The sequence below is a fragment of the Chrysemys picta genome, chromosome 3 (assembly GCF_011386835.1).
Source record: "Chrysemys picta bellii isolate R12L10 chromosome 3, ASM1138683v2, whole genome shotgun sequence".
Classification (NCBI taxonomy): Eukaryota; Metazoa; Chordata; order Testudines; family Emydidae; genus Chrysemys; species Chrysemys picta.
Window position 1 is genome coordinate 17,361,823 of NC_088793.1, and position 13,061 is coordinate 17,374,883.

Genomic DNA, 13,061 nt, shown 5'->3' on the forward strand with positions numbered 1-13,061 from the left:
CGTATTTAAACTTTTAGTGAATTGAAGATGAATTGATTAAATTAAGGAAGAGAGCACTGAGGATGAATATCAGAGGAACAAATCTTAACACAGTGAGATATATTAGAGCAGTGCCGTAACAAGGGTGAGGCGAGTGAGGCACTTGCCTCGGGTGAACAAAGGGGAGGGGCGCAATCACCTCCTCCCCTGAATGCTCCGCCCCTGCTTCTCCGAGCCCCCGCTTCCCGCGAATCAGCTGTTCACGCAGGAAGCCTGGAAGCACAGAGAAGCAACCAGCGGTGCGGCTAGAGGAGCAGGGGGGGCACGGCGCGGCCGGAGGAGTGAGGGGGGAATGCGGCCGGAGGAGGGGGGCACGGTGCGGCCGGAGGAGTGGGGGGGGGGCACGGCGCGGCTGGAGGAGCCAAGGGGGGAGCGGCGCGGCCGGAGCAGCGAGGGGGGGGGCGCAGCATGGCCACAGCGTGGCCGGAGGAGCCAATGGGGTGGCGGCGTGGCCGGAGGAGCCAAGGGGGGGGGGGGGGGCGCAGCATGGCCGCAATGTGGCCGGAGCAGCCAAGGGAGCGGGGTGGTGCGCCCGGAGGCGCCAAGGGGGGGGGGGGGCGGCGCGGCCGCAATGTGGCCGGAGGAGCCAAGGGAGGGGGGTGGCGCGCCCGGAGGAGCCAAGGCGGGGGACGCGGCTGGAGGAGCCAAGGGGGGGTGGCGCTGCCAGAGGAGTGGGGGGGGACACAATTTTATATTCTTGCTTCAGGTGCAAAAATAGCTAGTTACGGCTCTGTATTAGAGAGTGGAATCGCCACTGAAGAGCAGATGTACTGTAGAGATCAATCCTATGTTAGAAAGGGGATTAATTTAATAGGTCTTAACCACCTTTAATTTCTATGAAGCAGCTACAGCTACATCATAGTATGGTATCTAACAGTAAGGATATCATTTCCTCTTCTGTTTACAAATTGACATACAGCCTTTTAAGTTTTTACTCATCAAAATATTTACATTAAATGTTTATGTTAGTGTCTTCTTTTTCCAATGCTAAATGCTAAGTAACACATGCTTTCAGAAGGAAGTGTTATGGATTAAAAGAAAGGATTTTTTAGGAATTATAACAGATGCTTGTCAAGTGAATTTTCTTCTATGATCTTTATAATTCAGCCCTACAATGCCCTGTACATAACCCTACCTCAAAATGCACAGCATTGACAAGAACAGGAATAGTTACAGAAGCAGTTGTGGTGGTAGGTTTGAAAAGAAAAAGACACAAGTAGGAAATCAAAGATTCAGGTGAAATACTGGTAAAACCAAAGAGAGAGCTTTACAGCACAAAGATATTTGTTGTCAGCCTAACTTTGATTCAACAGAACTTCTTGGTAAAGAAAGTAAATTGTTCACAGCACTCGTGATTAAACTGCTTCAACGGAAGAACCTCAATGTATTGGAAGAAGTGAAGTAAGGTGCAGCATCCCCTATCCTATCTCTAATGTGATATGGCATAAAATAAGAGTATCCACTTAATAGGACGAGGCCAAATCTCTCTCTGAATCAGGTATCTGTAATAAATGCCAGGTCAGGGCCAAACATTATGGATCTCCTCAGTCTAATACCTTACTCTTAACAGCATCATCTGCAAATCACACGCTAGACCACCAGCAGCCTTCTTAATCCCGAGAACCCTACTGATTCAAAGAAAAACCAGGGGAAATCAGAGAACACATGGAATAAAAGAGGGGAAATGGATCATTAGGCTAGCCAATTTCTACCCTATTATGTAAGGCAAGTAGGATCCTATTTATTTTTAAAAAGTGACTAACATCTCTTCTGTTCTCCCAACACCCTAAGGTTGGAAGTCCAAGCCACACTCAGGCAGAACTGAAGCTTCCAGGATTCTGACTGGGGACTCTGCTTAACATCTCATGCTTACACTAACACTGCAACAAAACTTTCCACACAAAACAGCAGCTTCACTGCATGATACACACATAACTTGGAAGCAAATTTTTAACACATCAGCCACATTACATGTTGAAATGTGCAGCTATAAAATAAGTAGTAATACTGAGCCCTTGTCTATTTACATACAGATCTCGTATGTTTAAGAGCTGAAGAGTGAGAAGGAACTTATTAAAGAACTTTTCCCTCACCTCAATTCTTCCTTCCACATAAAAATAAGACATGGAAATTTCTTCCCTGGCATGAAGTGCAGTACCATAGTCTACTACTACCTGGCAACAGATACTCTGCATCTACAACAAAACTTTATTAGTACTTCTTGGTTCAAACTAAACAGAGTAGCTGTAACATCTGACAAGCACATTCCAAGCATCCAATATAATCATGAGAACTTGTAAAGAACAATGATTTTAGCAGCAGGATTCTCAGGAAAACACAGAAGTCATTATTCTGCAAGCCTTGTTGGTTATCTCAGCCTCTACTTTTGGCTCCCTCTCTATCCAACCTTTGATTCGATTATTTTAGGAAGTTAAACCTTTTCATCCCAATGTGCTTCCAACAGGATGGTTGTTGCCTGGATCAGTCAAAACTTCATAATACCAAATGTATGTCAAAACAAAGAAGCCATTTCAATAATATAGCATTGCAGATATGAAAGAAGACTTAGCACATTTTCTAATCTCCCTTTACTTTGTTTCTTATGGACCAAATTCTGCCTCCCTTGCTCACACTGAGTTTCTACAACAGGGCTATTTAAGGAATAATATACTATTCACTGTGAGGAGAGTCAAAGTGGTAGAAGAGGAAGTTACTCATCTTGTGCAGTAACGATAGTTCTTCGAGATGTGTCCCCCATGTGTGCTTCACTGTAGGTGTATGTGGATCCCTGCGCTTTGGATAGGAGATCTTGATAGCAGTGTCCATTCAACCCTCTCACGCCCTCTCCCCGCCTCATGCTCTGCCTCAAGGCTAATTAGCATTGCGTGGGCGAACCACCCTCAGTTCCTTGTCTACCGCAGAGTCCCTATCAAAAACTCCAAAGTAGAGGGAAGTAGGGCAGGGTGTGGAGCACCCACAGAGGGACACATCTCGAAGAACCGTAACTACTGCACAAGGTGAGTAACTTCCTCTTCTTCTTTGAATAGTGTCCCTATGGGTGCTCCACTGTAGGAAACTCTACTTGTAAGGTATCTGCCATCCTTAGTCAGGTCTTGGAAGACTTTAAAATCATCTGCCATAGACAGTGGAGGGGACATTAGTGCCTTATCTGGAGAGGAAGAAGAGATGTTAGTAAGTGGTGTAACCCTCTCCTCTAGTCTGACCTCCTGGCTCCTCCAAGATCTCCTCAGGAGGTTCTTAGGCACTAGAGATGGTGGCTGACGGGGAATGCCTCGCAGTCTCCCAGTGGCTCACACTAGATGCCCAGGAGGCATGGTACCTACAGGCTGCCCACGGATCCCAATAGGACCAGTGGGCAGTGGAAAAAGCATGGGTGGTTGATCCCCTGATTGGTCATACCACTGGGGTTGTCCAGAATGAGAGTATGACTGGGCAGTCCCGGGTTGATAGCAAGAGGAAGCATGATGAGAGTGATGGAAGAGGACCCACCTCCTGGTCACTGGAAAATGGTGGAGCCAATACAGAGAGCGGAGGTTCAAGGCTCGGTGCTGGTGGTGATTCTTGGGCTCAAGATGTGTCTGGTACCAGGGCCCCAGTACCGATTAGAAGAGGCTCTGGTACCTCAGACACCACGAGAAGCTAAATTCCTGTGGTGCCACAGTAGTCGGTACCATCAGTGATTGCTAATATTGAATCAGCAGTACCGAGGGAGTTGGAGACTTTGGCTTCACAGAGCAGTCCAGTGATGGTTGCTCACAGTCGTTAGTGATGTGAACGTCCGTACCGACGCCTTCTGCCTTGAGGTGACATGGTCTCCACTTCTATCCCTGACCGGTGGTACTGGTGCTTCAGTGCCTGTGCCCATAGGTTATTAGGCATACCAGCAGTATCTGTCACACCAGACCCACGCAGTCTGTGGCTACCATGCTTAGGCACCTTCAGTGCCATAGGGAGACTGAATGTGCCAGAAATTTCCTCTGGCTGGTTTGGGGCTGACAGATCTCTTTTTGGTCTTATGTGGAGAATCCGAGGATTTCTTTCTCAGTTCACCAGCCTTGGAGTAGAAGGCTGCAGAGAAGACTGACGTCACCTTGGAGACTCTGGGCATGGGTCAGTCACAGGCTGAAGAGCTCCCTCCATGAGGAGCAGTTACACTTTCAATTCCCATTTTTTTCAGGATCTGGTTTTCAGCTGCTGACAGAAGGTACACTTCTGTGGAACGTGGTCCTCCCCGAGGGAATGACAGTGGGAAAGACCATCTGTTACCAGAATAGACTCCTTACAGGAGAGGCACCTCAAACCCAGGAGAACCCGGCATGCCCCTTGAACAATCTCCAGTCATGGGGGGGGGTGTGAAGGGGTACAGCAAACATTTTTAAGGCTTTTCTTTTAGTTTTTCAAAAAAGGGGAAGAGAAAAAATTAATGGAAACTATGAGATTAAAAAGAAAAACACTAAAACACGCTAAGAACAATTTTTTAAAGAAGTAAAGTATCCGTAAATGGACTGCTAATTGCTCCATCTCTAGCCAGGGGAGATTGAGCACCGATAGGGACTCTACTCAAAGAATATGGCCCCAAATAAATAAGATGTTATATTGTAGTTTCATAATGGCAGACATGTCTGCACTTTAATGCACCAAAATACTCTTTACCTATAACCTCAATTCAAGTATCCGATTGACAACTGAATATACTGGACTGATGCTTCCTAACACATGCACTCTTTCTCTATTCTAATAAAATGATTTTCAAGACTACTTCGGGGCAACCTAATTTCCTTTGCCTTGGAATTACAACAGCGAAGTAGGTAGATAGTAGGATCTTTTTCTTTTCTTCTAGTAAAATGGCCCTAACCATTTCTGCACACCTATCGAAATTCTAATGGTTTAATATATACATTTGTAGCTTGAACAATCAAGAAGAAAACATTCAAACAGTGTCCAACAGATGTCTCTTTCCCGTCCTATTTTTTTAATTTACCCCATACCTTTTGCCTTTCTTGTTTATTCAGACTGTAAGCTCTTTGGGGCAGGGACTCTCTCTTACTTCAGCTACAGTACAAGCTAGGAGTGCGATTCCCCTGCTCATGTAAAGTAACATATATAGTCTTGTGCTCATATCTAGTGGTTTCAGGAGGGAATGTACTCAGCATGGCTAATCCATACCTCTGTTTCCTCTACCCATGCTACCGCAGCTACATTGCTATTTATACTCATGCTAGCTCAATGTGAACTAGTGAGAGTATGTGGACAAAGCTGGGGAAATCTCATAGTGGTGATGTAGCCTATGTGTTTGTACAGTTCCTATCAGAACTCCAACTGACTGAGTAAATGGCTATAAAATGGTAAATTATAATTTCAGATACCTTATTATGATATTTTGGAGTACAGCACAGCAGTCAAATTATGGTCCTATCAATTTTCTTTTAAATGTAAATATTTGGACAGTGTGTAGACACTGTATATAAAAATAGATCACTCATGTTCATATTGCTCTCTGACATGACATACAGTAAGTAATCCACAAACCTAAATCTATTTACTTATACATATTAGGATTAATAAATGTATCAGTAATTCTATTAATGTTTTTATTAAAATGAAGAACAGGAGTACTTGTGGCACCTTAGAGACTAACAAATTTATTAGAGCATAAGCTTTCGTGGACTACAGCCCACAGTGGGCTGTAGTCCACGAAAGCTTATGCTCTAATAAATTTGTTAGTCTCTAAGGTGCCACAAGTACTCCTGTTCTTCTTTTTGCGGATACAGACTAACACGGCTGTTACTCTGAAACCTTTATTAAAATGATTAAATACAATATGTAGTGAAAGCACAAATTCTTCGCAAATATCCAAATCATTTACATATGCCCTAACTAGCCTATGCTGTATCTAAACTAAAAGGATTCAGCACCGTCATGACCAGAACACACTGATCATTATTTTATACTAGTATCTTAAAATTTTAAATTATTTGCCTTTGTTCCTAAAACCAAATTTGGAACAGCGCAAGTAAATGGCTGGCTACTAAAATACTAAAAATGTGGATTCAACAAACCATGGTCTATATTAATATTAAACAATGAATACATAATATAAATATATTAATAAACGGACAATTTTTCTGAAAACAAAAAACTGAGGGCAAAATTCTGCTCTCTGATTAGGACATTGGCTCTCCACTGAGATACTGTGCTATCCTGCATGCATAGATCTCCCACTGATGTAACTGACAGCTCCACACATATGCAGAGCGAAGAAATAGCAGAGACAAGTTCCAATACACAGATCTAAGAGGTGAATTTTGCCCCAGATCTTTTTTTGCTCCATTCAGATTTCCAAAAGGATACATCAAATTTGATCTCTAGAATTCCATATTTGACCATTAACTAGAGATATGTAAAAGCAGATTCACCACTATACACACACACACACACACACACACACACACACACACACACACACTCACACTCTTGCTCTCTTTTTCTTTTAATCTTTGAAAGTTATTTGTATCTCAGTTTCTATTCAGTTTTTCCCACGCTACTGTTGCCAACTTCTTTCCCCACACACAGAAAGCTAGATATTGGCATGATGGTTTCTGCAAAAAGAAGTAAAAACCACCATATTTACCCACAGCCGCTTCCTCTTTCTCTGAAATGTACAGTGGATTTTCAAGTTACTAAAAAAAACCAACATGAAACCTGAATGATATTTTATAGTTTGTCCTTTACCCTATTATCCTCTTGATTCTGTTTAATTAACAACAATCTTTTCTATGTCAAACAGGAATGTCTCTGCCCCTTCCTAGTTACTGGGATAATGTTATGCTTCTGACATTAAACTGACAAATACATGAACATTGAGAAGTTAAGGCTTCGATTCCTTTCCTCGTTTATGCTGTTGTATTTGAACAAGCAGTAAACTAAAACCTGGAGGGGGGGAGGGTTCGCCAAACTACGGGCTAGCTGGTGGGTAGAAAATAACTCAGTGTCATTGCTTCTGGGGTTGAAATCAGACTTTGTTTAATATCACTTTGTGTGTTTCATTTCCTATGGGCTATTTTTTTTTTAATGGTGCAGTAGACACCACTTACAAAAACACTCTACCTGGTTAAAGAATAAACCATTTTCCCTGTGCATAAAACCAAAACTTGTACAAAAATAGTGAGGACTTGTAAGTGAATTCCAAAGAAAGAATAAACGTAAATATCTTTTAATATCTACTATATAGATATATAGTCAATGTACCAAATGGTAAAATGCCATAGAACAGTGGTTTTCAAACCGTGAAAAGGACTGGGTCACGGCAGCTCTGGTCAGCACTGCCGACCAATCCGTTCAAATTCCCATTGGCGGTGCTGCCCGGCTAAGGCCGGCTAGTCCCTACCTGTTCCGACACCACGCTGCACCCTGGAAGCAGCCAGCAGCAAGTCCAGCTCCTAAGCGGGAGGGCCATGGGGCTCCACACGCTGCCCCCGCCCCGAGCACTGGCTCCGGCTCTCCCCGGCGGCCAGAGCGCCCGGCCGGGGCTCCGGCTCTCCCCGGCGGCCAGAGCGCCCGGCCGGGGCTCCGGCTCTCCCCGGCGGCCAGAGCGCCCGGCCGGGGCTCCGGCTCTCCCCGGCGGCCAGAGCGCCCGGCCGGGGCTCCGGCTCTCCCCGGCGGCCAGAGCGCCCGGCCGGGGCTCCGGCTCTCCCCGGCGGCCAGAGCGCCCGGCCGGGGCTCCGGCTCTCCCCGGCGGCCAGAGCGCCCGGCCGGGGCTCCGGCTCTCCCCGGCGGCCAGAGCGCCCGGCCGGGGCTCCGGCTCTCCCCGGCGGCCAGAGCGCCCGGCCGGGGCTCCGGCTCTCCCCGGTGGCCAGAGCGCCCGGCCGGGGCTCCGGCTCTCCCCGGTGGCCAGAGCACCAGGAGGAGGGCAGAGAGCCCGGCCGGGGCTCCGGCTCTCCCCGGCGGCCAGAGCGCCGGGGGGAGGGCGGCGAGCCCGCCGCGGCTCTGCTCATCCCGACGGCCAGAGCGCTGGGGGATGGCGGCAAGCCCGCTGCGGATCCGCTCTCCGCGGCGGCCGGAGCACCGCGGGGAGGGCAGCGAGCCCAGTCACGGCCGCGCTCTCGGGCCGGAGCGCCACACCGCCCTCCTCCATGTGCCGCCCCAAGCACATGCTTGGTGGGCTGGCGCCTGGAGCCAGCCCTGTGGACTGTAATGGAAGTGTCCTGGCTACAGCAGTGATCCGAGGGGTGAAGTGCGTTACTGTCCCAAAGTCTCAGACACTAAAACCAAAAATATTCTCTTCATTTTCTCTGTTTTGCCTTTGCAAGTAAAGAAAGAGACCAGCTGGCAAGCTTGAAAAAGCCCTCCCCACCATCTTCCTGCTCCAAGAAAGAGACGATGTGGCAAGGATGCATGTACTACATATGTTGTTGTTTGCTGTGGTGTGTGCGCATGTGTAGGTGAGGTGATGGAGAGAAATGATTCCTTAGAGGTGCATGGAAGGGAAAGAAAGAAGAGTTGGGACTCAGCTCTGAATTCACTGGGGAAACTGGACCCCTCAGTCTACCCCCTCTAGTGCTGCAGTAATGCAGAAAGAGAGATGGGACCCAAACTTGTGGGGAAAATTGATAGGGCAAAGAAAAAGAGTGAGAGATGGTGACAGATGGAGATTAAGGGAGACACACACAGGAAAAGAGACGGTATATCGGGAAATCTATGCACCATCAATAGAAGAGGAGAGACACAGAACAAAAAATAAATTAAAAAAAGTGCCAACAAGATGACGCACATGAATTTAGAGGAAGAGAATGGTAGAGAGAGATGGAAGGAGAATAATTGATCTGACCAACGAACTGGGAAAGGGGAAAGGAAAAGGCACACAACTTTTAGGTTAGGGAATTTTATTTATTTATGCACCCACATAGAACTGTATTTTCCAGACAGACATCACACTGTCTCATATTGAGGAAATGGATATGTCAAGAGTGTTGTTGCTGTAGGCATTCATAATATGATTGTTGGATGTTTTACTCAGTAAAGGGGGAATGCATTTCAAAATAAATGCTGGCTTTCTGAATTTTCAATTCTTTAGTTTGATACAAAGGGACAGTTTCAATGTACTCTCTCTCTCTATTAACTTTAAGTTATGGTAACAAACCTACATATTCCACCAATGCCAACTAGAAAAAACAAGGAATATCCCGTCAGGTTAGTCAGTAGATAGCAACACTTTACTTATCAGGTCATTTCCACCACTCACAGGCTATGTATCTTCCCCTTCATCCTGAACACGCAACTTGCTCCGTGAATCTTGGTTATATATTCATGTGTTCTGTTGATCAATATAGGGTTGACATGGCTTTCAAAAGTTACACTGCACATGGTTCTTTACATGGAGATGGTGAAAGTAAGTGAGACACAGTGTCAGATTACAAGGGGTGGCTGTGAGGTACATTTGTCTGTAGTGTTTAAGAAATGTGCATGATCCATGTTAAAAGTAACTGTTCAAAATCTTAAGTGATTTTAATGTAGGAGTTACAGAGTTGAAAACTGCATTGATAGAATGGTGCACTATAGATACAGTTGGAGATAAAACCGCATGCTGATTGTTCAGACTATGTAGTCTAGCAGCATTAATTCAAAGTTAAAGTTTTGTGTGGGAATCTCCCAAGTTTTATTAAGTATATATCAATGGTTATATTTATTCATATGGATAGGCATCAATGTTAATGTACTTTTTCTGTGATATGCCACTCTTCAGAGCCCAATCTCCCTTGACACCCCAAAAACCCTAACGTCCACAGCTTGATCCTAGTACAGAGCTGCACTTAATATTCTCCCCAATCTCTATAGACCTATCTCTGCCCACGTTTTCCTTATATATCTCTGCTTCCCATTACAACATTTTCCACACCTCAAGTTCTCCCTGAATACCACCCTCCCCTATTTCCCTACTATATTCATTTTTAATTGTCAGTATGTATCAAATGCAGAGTATCAACATTTATATATCAACATTACCAAAGTTAGTCAATACTTACTGAAATGTTAAACAGAAAACTGTCCTGTAAAACATTAGTGAGACAAATTTGGGCCTCAATCCTATGCTTTTCATAGATTCATATGAAATCTATGAAAGATTCTAGGACTGGAAGGGACCTCGAAAGGTCATCGAGTCCAGTCCCCTGCCCTCATGGCAGGACCAAATACTGTCTAGACCATCCCTGATAGACATTTATCTAACCTACTCTTAAATATCTCCAGAGATGGAGATTCCACAACCTCCCTAGGCAATTTATTCCAGTGTTTAACCACCCTGGCAGCTAGGAACTTTTTCTTTATGTCCAACCTAAACCTCCCTTGCTGCAGTTTAAGCCCATTGCTTCTTGTTCTATCCCTCCCGGAACGCTCAGCCCCTTGCTCCTCCCCCTCCCCTGCTTCCCGTGAATCAAATGTTCGCGGGAAGCCTGAAACAGGGAGGCAGCAGGTAAGCTGGGGTTGGGGCGCGGCCTCCCCGGCTGAGCGGTTCCCTTTGGCGGCCAGCCGGTCCAGGCCAAGAGGCTCTGGCCCCGGCGTCTTCCGCCCGGCTCGGCTCCAGCACCACCAGCCCCGGCCCAGCCCCGGACCCCGGCCACACACCGCCGGCCCCAGCGGCCCTGACCCCCGGCCAAGCACCGCCGGCCCCAGCGGCCCCGACCAAGTACCGCCGGCCCCTCCCTCCCTATTTTCCTGGACATGTGCAGCTTTTTGGGATTTCCTCCTGGACGGGGATTTGAGGCCCACAAAGCCAGGCATGTCTGGGAAAATCCTGTCCTCCAAAGCAGTTGCAATCCCTCCCAGTTTGGTATCATCCGCAAACTTAATAAGAGTACTTTCTATGCCAATATCTAAGTCGTTAATGAAGATATTGAACAGAGCCGGTCCCAAAACAGACCCTTTGGAACCCCACTTGTTATGCCTTTCCAGCAGGATTGGGAACCATTAATAACAACTCTCTGAGTAAGGTTATCCAGCCAGTTATGCACCCATCTTATAGTAGCCCCATCTAAATTGTATTTGCCTAGTTTATCAATAAGAATATCATGCGAGACCGTATCAAATGCCTTACTAAAGTCTAGTTATACCACATCCACAGCTTCACCCTTATCCACAAGACTCATTATCCTATCAAAGAAAGCTATCAAATTGGTTTGACACGATTTGTTCTTTACAAATCCATGCTGGCTATTCCCTATCACCTTACCACCTTCCAAGTGTTTGCAGATGATTTCCTTAATTACTTGCTCCATTATCTTCCCTGGCACAGAAGTTAAACTAACTGGTCTGTAGTTTCCTGGGTTGTTTTTATTTCCCTTTTTATAGATGGGCACTATATTTGCCCTTTTCCAGTCTTCTGGAATCTCTCCCATCTCCCATGATTTTCCAAAGATAACAGCTAGAGGCTCAGATACCTCCTCTATTAGCTCCTTGAGTATTCTAGGATGCATTTCATCAGGCCCTGGTGACGTGCAGGCATCTAACTTTTCTAAGTGATTTTTAACTTGTTCTTTTTTTATTTTATCTGCTAAACCTACCCCCTTCCCATTAGCATTCACTAGGTTAGGCATTCCTTCAGACTTCTTGGTGAAGACCGAAACAAAGAAGTCATTAAGCATCTCTGCCATTTCCAAGTTTCCTGTTACTGTTTCTCCCTCTTCACTGAGCAGTGGGCCTACCCTGTCTTTGATCTTCCTCTTGCTTCTAATGTATTGATAAAAAGTCTTCTTGTTTCCCTTTATTCCTGTAGCTAGTTTGAGCTCATTTTGTGCCTTTGCCTTTCTAATCTTGCCTCTGCATTCCTGTGTTGTTTGCCTATATTCATCCTTTGTAATCTGTCCTAGTTTCCATTTTTTATATGACTCCTTTTTATTTTTTAGATCATGCAGATCTCGTGATTAAGCCAAGGTGGACTTTTGCCACATTTTCTATCTTTCCTAACCAGCGGAATAGCTTGCTTTTGGGCCCTTAATAGTGTCCCTTTGAAAAACTGCCAACTCTCCTCAGTTGTTTTTCCCCTCAGTCTTGATTTCCATGGGACCTTACCTATCAGCTCTCTGAGCTTACCAAAATCCGCCTTCCTGAAATCCACTGTCTCTATTTTGCTGTACTCCTTTCTACCCTTCCTTAGAATTGCAAACTCTATGATTTCATGATCACTTTCACCCAAGCTGCCTTCTACTTTCAAATTCTCAACAAGTTTCTCCCTATTTGTTAAAATCAAGTCTAGAACAGCTTCCCCCAGTAGCTTTTTCAACCTTCTGAAATAAAGTTGTCTGCAATGCAGTCCAAGAATTTGTTGGATAGTCTGTGCCCCGCTGTGTTATTTTCCCAACATATATCCGGATAGTTGAAGTCCCCCATCACCACCAAATCTTGGGCTTTGGATGATTTTGTTAGTTGTTTAAAAAAAGCCTCATCCACCTCTTCCACCTGGTTAGGTGGCCTGTAGTAGACTCTTAGCATGACATCACCCTTGTTTTTTACCCCTTTTAGCTTAACCCAGAGACTCTCAACACCCAATGAAGACCAGGACGTGGAAATAAAATTCAAACAAGTGTGAAACAAAGCAATTTTAATCTTGCTTTAAGTGCAAATCTTAGTTCAGCTATACCTATAAAGTTGCTACCAGAATGTCCGTAACATATACTATGTATATATCAATATTTTATACACACACACACAAAAACACATGCAACAATTATAGCAGAGCTGGCGTTCCATTTTAAGCCCATTTTCAATTGCTTATAGCTTGCTAAACTTTAACTGTTCAGGTTAACATTTTCCATGCCTCTGACTGAATATTTTTGGAACTTTTCAGGAAAAACAGTTTGGCTATTTCCAAGAATGATTTTTGGGAAAAATAAGTAGTTTTGCCAATATTAAAAAAAAAATGTTCCAATAATTTCTTTCCAGAGCTCTGGTGTCTGTAAAGCTTGGAGACGCAAACTGAAATTTGGCAAGAGGCTGTTCCTTGGGGTCAG

At 45.1% G+C, this 13,061-nt stretch overlaps 1 protein-coding gene across 28 annotated transcripts in view; it reads right to left on the reverse strand.

The window, feature by feature from the left end:
- SUPT3H (SPT3 homolog, SAGA and STAGA complex component) overlaps positions 1 to 13,061 on the reverse strand; it is a 445,969-nt gene that overhangs the window by 204,104 nt on the left and 228,804 nt on the right. The window lies entirely within an intron of this gene.